Here is a 6,870-nt window from a genome sequence, read left to right on the forward strand (position 1 = left end):
GAACACAAGTTTTCTCTTTTTGTATTTTTTTATTATTATTATTTTTGAGACGGAGTCTCGCTCTGTTGCCCAGGCTGGAGTACAGTGGCGCCATCTCAGCTCACTGCAAGCTCCGCCTCCCGGGTTCCTGCCATTCTTCTGCCTCAGCCTCCGGAGTAGCTGAGACTACAGGTGCCTGCCACCACACCCTGCTAATTTTTTCTATTTTTAGTTGAGACGAGGTTTCACCGCATTAGCCAGGATGGTCTCGATCTCCTGACCTCGTGATCCACCCGCCTCAGCCTCCCAAAGTGCTGGGATTACAGGTGTGAGCCACCGTGCCTGGCCTTTTTTTTTTTTTTTTTTTTGAGACAAATTCTCACTCTGTCACCCAGGTTGGAGTGCAGTGGTGGGATCTCAGGTCACTGCAACCTCTGCCTCCTGAGCACAAGCGATCCTCCCACCTCAGCCACCCCCTTACCCCTTCCTCGGCTAATTTTTTGTTAGTGTTTTAGAGACAGGGTTTCACCATGTTGCCCAGGCTGGTTTTGAACTCCTGGGTTCAAGCGATCCACTCACTTTGGCCTCCCAAAATGCTAGGATTACAGGTACAAGCCATGGCACCTGGCTGTTTTCCAAAGTTATTTATCATTTTGCATTCCCACCAGCAATGCCTAAGAGTTCCAGTTGCTCCACATCCTTGCCACAACTTAACATTGTCAATTTTTTTTTTTTTTTTTTGAGACGGACTCTCACTGTCACCCAGGCTGGAGTGCAATGGCACGATCTTGGCTCACTACAACCTCCGCCTCCTGGGTTCAAGGGATTCTCCTGCCTCAGCCTCCCGAGTAGCTGGGATCACAGGCACCTGCCACCATGCCCCGCTTTATATATATATATATATATATATATATATTTTTTTTTTTTTTTTTTAGTAGAGATACGGTTTCCCATGTTGGCCAGGCTGGTCTCAAACTCCTGACCTCAAGTGATCTGCCCGCCTCAGCCTCTCAAAGTGCTGAGATTATAGGCATGAGCCACCATGCCTGGCCTTTGGTTTTGTTTTAACCATTCTAATAAATGTGTATGGTATTTCATTGTGTTTAATTTGCATTTTCCTAATGATTAATGATGTTGAGACTCTTTTCATGTGCCTAATTGTCATTCATCTAGTTTCTTTGGTGAAGTTCCTGTTCAAATCTTTTGTCCAATTTTTATTGGGTTGTTTCCTTATTATTTTTTGACAGATTTTTATATATTACAGATATAAATCTTTTTACCCAGTCCATGGCTAATCTTTTCATTTTCTTAACATGTCATATATATATACACACACACACATATATGTGTGTGTATATATATATATGTGTGTGTATATATGTATATATATGTATGTATATATGTGTGTATATACATATACACACATATATACACACATACTTTTTTTAAAAAAAAAGATGGGGTCTAGCTCTGTCACCCAGGCTGGAGTACAGTGGTGCAATCATAGTTACTGCAACCTCAAACTCCTAGGCTCAAGCAAACCTCCTGCCTCTGCCTCCTGTGTAGCTAGGACTTGTACAGGCACATATCACCACACTCAACTAATCGTTTTTGTTTTGTTTTTTTTCCTGGATCCACTTGTTTCTATGCAATTGACTAATTTTCTTTTTTTTTTGAGATGGAGTCTCGCTCTGTTGCCCAGGCTGGAGTGCAGTGGTGCTATCTCGGCTCACTGCAACCTCCACCTCCCAGGTTCAAGCAATTCTGCCTCAGCCTCCCGAGTAGCTGGGATTACAGGCACCCGCCACTACGCCTGGCTAGTTTTTGTATTTTTAGTAGAGACAGGGTTTTACCATGTTGGCCAGGCTGGTCTCAAACTGCTGACCTCAGGCGATCCACCTGCCTCGGCCTCCCAAAGTGCTGGGATTACAGGTGTGAGCCACTGCGACCAGCCACAATTGACTAATTTTAAAAAATTACTTTTAGTAGAGACAAGGTCTGGCTATGTTGACTGGGCTGGTCTTAAACTCCCAGCCTCAAGTGATCTTCCTACCTCAGCCTCCTAAAGTGCTGGGATTTTAGGCACAAGCCACCATGCTTCGCCAAAATATTATTTATTTGACAAATAAAAATTGTATACTTTTATCATCTACAACATATTGTTTTTAAACTTATAAATTGTGAATGGCTAAATTGAACTGATTAACATATGCATTACTTCACATACTTTTTTTATGATAAGAACACTTAAAATTTACTCATTCTGCAATTTTCCAGATTTTTTTTTTGAGATGGAGTCTGGCTCTGTCACTCGGGTTGCAGTACAGTGGTGCCATCTCAGCTCACTGTAACCTCTGTCTCCCGGGTTCAGGTGATTCTCGTGCCTCAGCCTCCCAAGTAGCTGGGATTACAGGCACTTGCCACCACACCCAGCTAATTTTTGTATTTTTAGTAGAAACAGGGTTTGACTGTGTGGGCCAGGCTGGTCTCAAACTACTGACCTCAAGTGATCCGCTTGCCTTAGCCTCTGAAAGTGCTGGGATTACAGGCGTGAGCCACTGTGCCTGGCTGGAATTTTCAAGATCTTAACCTGTCTTTTGAAGAGCAAAATTTATTCATTTTTATGAAGTCCAAATTGTTATTATTTATTTTAATGGGTCATGTTTACTGTGTCATATCTAAAAAATCTTTGTGTAACACAAGGTCACAAAGGTGTTCTCGTATGTTTTCTTTTAGAAGTTTTATGGTTTGTTTTCTATTCAGGTCTACAATCTGTTTTGAGTTTGTATGTGAATAGGCTGTGAGTTATGAATCAAGGCTTATTTATTTGCATATTATAGTCAATGAGCCTATATTGACATATCATTATCACTGCAAGTTCATAGTTTACATTATGGTTCATTAGGTGTTGTACATTCTGTGGGTCTGGACAAATGTATAATGACATGTACCCACTACTATAGTGTCATACAGAAGCATTTCACTGCCCTAAAATCCTCTGTGTTCTACCTGTTCATCTTTCCCTCCCCCATGGATCTCTTTACTATCTCCATAGTTTTGCCTTTTCCAGAATGTTGTTGGGGTGATCAGACCCAACACTAGGTCGTGGGGGTGACAAAGTCTGGCAGAGTCAAAGGAATGAGAAAAAGACAGTTTGAGAAAGTGGGACCAGGGGACCATCGCGAGTGTGGAGGCTGCCAAGGCCCAGAGCTCTGGGCGCCCACGGCTATTTATTGGTGCTCAAACAAACAAACAGGTGGTGAAGATGTGGGGGTTGAAAGGAAACAGTGAATCAAATGAATGACTGCTTGAGATAATGGGTGTGCTAGAAGCAAGGAGCCAGCAAGTCTAGCAGACACGCAAGCCCTGCCTCAGCTGCTCTCCCAACACTCAGCTTTTCTCCCAACATGTGCTCTACCTGTTCATCTTTCCCTCCCCCACGGATCTCTTTACTATCTCCATAGTTTTGCCTTTTCCAGAATGTTATATAGTTGGAACTATCACTTACATACTATCAGTATGATCTTTTTCAGATTGGCTTCTTTCACTTAGTATAATAATACACATTTAAGATTCCTCCATGTTCTCTCTTCTCTCTTCTCTCTCTCTCTCTCCTTTCTTTCAGACTGAGTCTCACTCTATCGCCCAGGCTAGAGTGCTGTGGCACAATCTCAGCTCACTGCAACCTCCACCTCTGGGTTCAAGCGATTCTCGTGCCTCACCCTCCCAAGTAGCTGAGATTACAGGTGCCCACCACCACGCGTGGCTAATTTTTGTATTTTTTAGTAGAGATGGGGTTTCACCATGTTGGCCAGGCTGGTCTCGAACTCCTGACCTCAAGTGATCTGCCCGCTTCGGCCTCCAGAAGTGCTGGGATTACAGGCGTGAGCCACTGTGCCTGGCCCCTGCATGTCTTTTAATGGCTTGATAGCTCATTTCTTGTTAGTGGTGAAGAATATTTCATCATCTGCATGTACCACAGTTTATTTATCCATTCACCTACCAAAGAACATCTTGTTTGCTTCCATGTCTTGTCAATTCTGGATAAAGCTACCATAAATGACTATGTGTAGGTTTTTGTGTGGGATACACATTTTCAACTCATTTATATAAATACCAAGGAGAGTGATTGCTGGATTATATGGTAAAAGCATGCTTAGTTTTGTGGTAGTTTTTGTTTTGTTTTGTTTTACATTTAGATCTTTATCTGGAATTTCTTTTTATGAAAATATGAGGTAAACTTTCCCCCTAAATGGATAGGCATTTGTCCTGACATCATTCATTGCATCCATTTTTTCCTAGTGGTTAGAAAGCATCATCCACTGACTAAATCATGCAAGGTAACTGTGTGAGCCTGGACAAGTTAGTTAACCTCTTTGTACTCCAGGTTTCTCACCTGGCAAAGGGGTTAACAACAACTGCTTACAGCATTGGTATGAAGGTAACATGAGGCAATGGGCATGGAGACATTTGAAAAAGTAAAAATCCCGTATCCCTGAATCATCTGTATATGGGTGAAGATATCATGACTCTTTCTGAGGCTGTGAACACACTAGTTCATCTGAAAAGCCATCCAGGTCCATCAAAGAATTCTCAAACCATTGGTCACATTTGAAATATAGATGCCAATGATCCATATTTTCAGGGGATTTGAGTGTGGGCTTCAGTAGAAGAGAAGAGAAGGCTAGTGAAGGAGTAAATAGTAGGTAGCCATGGATGAATTATCAGTTTGGGTACCTTGTGGTCCTATAGACTTCAAGAGGACATAAATACCACTTGTTAGACTGTGAGTTCCTTGAGGGCAGAGTGCTTGTGTCGAATTTGTCTTAAAAATCACAGAGCCTGACTAGAAAGCTTCCAGTAAAGTTTCAATGAATTAAACTAAATTTTCTCCATTAGGACTCACTGGGAAGAGAAGAAAAAGGAAGGCTAAGGAAAATGGAATCTCTCATTTGGCCTACCCTCGCTTCCAAATACTTGGTACTCTTGTAAAGAATCCAATTTACAGCCAGTTGCTATCAAGTATAATTAGTGAAAATGATCTTTTTTCTCCGTAAATGGCAGCTTTCTTGGTATATTTGCCCTGCGCCTTGCTGCAACTTGGCAGCTCAGACCCACCAGTGGGGAACAGTCTGGGAGCCCTGTGGGGTGGCTCTGGAGCTGCTGATGGAAGGCTCAGGAATCAGGGCTTGCTGAACTTAAGGTTCAGGCTGCTTTCCCTGCAATACGGTCAGCCAGCAGGGAGCAGGCAGGTCTGTGATGCAAGAAGAGAAGGTGGGATTGTGCCCACTGGGGAAGAGGGATCTTGCTCTACCAAGGAGGAGGCTGGATGCCATGGTCCAGAATCCTCTGGGGTCTTGGCTTCTACTTGTCAACCACTAATTCATTTTTAGGTTTACAATGGATGTTTTCTTATCCAAGGACATCTGGTATACAAAAGTTCCCCTAGCTTAAAATGTTTAGTATTCTCTGAATAGCTTTCCTCTGTTCCCTAAGGAAGAGGCTTCCTCAGCAGCTGTGCTGCAAAAGACCCCAAATGTATTGCACATCCGAAAAGTGGCCAAGTGGGAGGTGAAGGGTGGGTACACGGGTCTGTTGTAGGCACTGTCCTCCTCTGGGCTCCTTTGACATTGGCCTGGTGGCTGGGATACTTCAGAATAAAGGCCTAGTGGGTCACAGGTTTAGGAGGAGTTGGGGCTGGTCCCTAGGCCACTATAGGTGGTGGGCAAACATTGTAGAAGGCCTAATGTTTGGCAAGCCAGTGTGGAATTCTCCTTTGTGCAACTGTGTCACTGAGTCAATTGGGATTTTTTATTGGTGAATGGACACTTGGAAGTTTTAATATGCAAAACATAATTTACTTTTATTACTTAAATTACTTAATGTAATTTTAATATGCAAGACTTAATTTACCAAGAGCCAGGATTCCGGGCGTTTAAATCCTTGTCTCCAGGGAACACAGCTGTCCCTTTGAGGAAAACCTAATTTCTCTTCCCTGCCTGTGTGACTTTGGGACAAATCTGGGACAACAGTGAATTCTCTATTACTGTTATTACCACCCATGTAAACTAAAAATCAGGGATGAGAAAAATCTTACAGAAAATTCTAGCTGAGGCTTCTAGCTTATAGTACAATGAATAGACCTTAATCATAGAATGCCTTTAAGAAAAACATTTAGGCCCGACTTGGTGATTCACACCTGTCCTGTAATCCTAGCACTTTGGGAGGCCGAGGCGGACAGATCTCTTGACCTCAGGAGTTTGAGACCAGCCTGGGCAACAAGGTGAGACCCTGTCTCTACAAAAAATACAAAAATTAGCCTGGTGTGGTGGTGCCCGCCTGTAGTCCCGGCTACTCGGGAGGCTGAAGCGGACAGATCGCTTGAGCCCGGGAGGTCGAGGCTGCATTGAGCTGAGATTGGGCCACTGCACTCCAGCCTGGGTGACAGAGCGAGACCCTGTCTCCAAGTAAACAAAATAAAATACAATAAAGAAAAACATTCAAAAGGCCCTCAAGGTTTTTTTGTTTGTTTGTTTTATTTTTTGATACGGAGTCTTACTCTGTTGCCCAAGCTGGGGTGCAGTGGCACGATCTCGGCTCACGGCAACCTCCGCCTCCTGGGCTCAAGCGATCCTACCGCCTCAGCCTCCCCAGGCACGCGCCACCAAACCCGGCTGAATTTTTCTTTTTTCTTTTCTTTTTTTTTTTTGAGACGGACTTTCACTCTTGTTGTCCAGGCTGGAGTGCAATGGTGCAATCTCGGCTCACCATAACCTCCGCCTCCCAGGTTCAAGCAATTCTCCTGCCTCAGCCTCCCGAGTAGCTGGGATTACAGGCATGCTCCTCCATGCCCGGCTAATTTTGTATTTTTAGTAGAGACAGGGTTTCTCC

Source organism: Pongo abelii, chromosome 1 (assembly GCF_028885655.2).
Source record: "Pongo abelii isolate AG06213 chromosome 1, NHGRI_mPonAbe1-v2.0_pri, whole genome shotgun sequence".
Classification (NCBI taxonomy): domain Eukaryota; kingdom Metazoa; phylum Chordata; class Mammalia; order Primates; family Hominidae; genus Pongo; species Pongo abelii.